We start from the raw sequence: 338 nt of genomic DNA, 5'->3' as shown, positions 1-338 counted from the left end.
GAGACAGCGAGAGAGAGTCACACACAGGGGGGGGAGTCGACTCACACTACAACACAAACAGACAGCGCGTGCGCGGGAGAGAGAGAGCGGCCGAGAGACACACACAGAGATAGAGACGGGCGACACACATATGGACAAAGCGAGAAAGAGCGACAGAGAGACAAAGCGACACAGCGACAGAGGCAGAGAGAGGGGGGCGAGACAGGACGGACAGAGGGAGATAGAGAGGAAGAGAGAGATACATACAGCCACAGACACAGAGAGAGACAGAGGGAGGGGGACAGAGAGAGAGGGAAGGACAGCGACAGAGAGAGCAAAAGGAAGAGACGGCGACAAAG

This window comes from Priapulus caudatus, unplaced genomic scaffold, assembly GCF_000485595.1.
Source record: "Priapulus caudatus unplaced genomic scaffold, Priapulus_caudatus-5.0.1 Scaffold722, whole genome shotgun sequence".
NCBI lineage: Eukaryota > Metazoa > Priapulida > Priapulimorpha > Priapulimorphida > Priapulidae > Priapulus > Priapulus caudatus.
Note: the sequence above shows the minus strand (reverse complement) of the source record.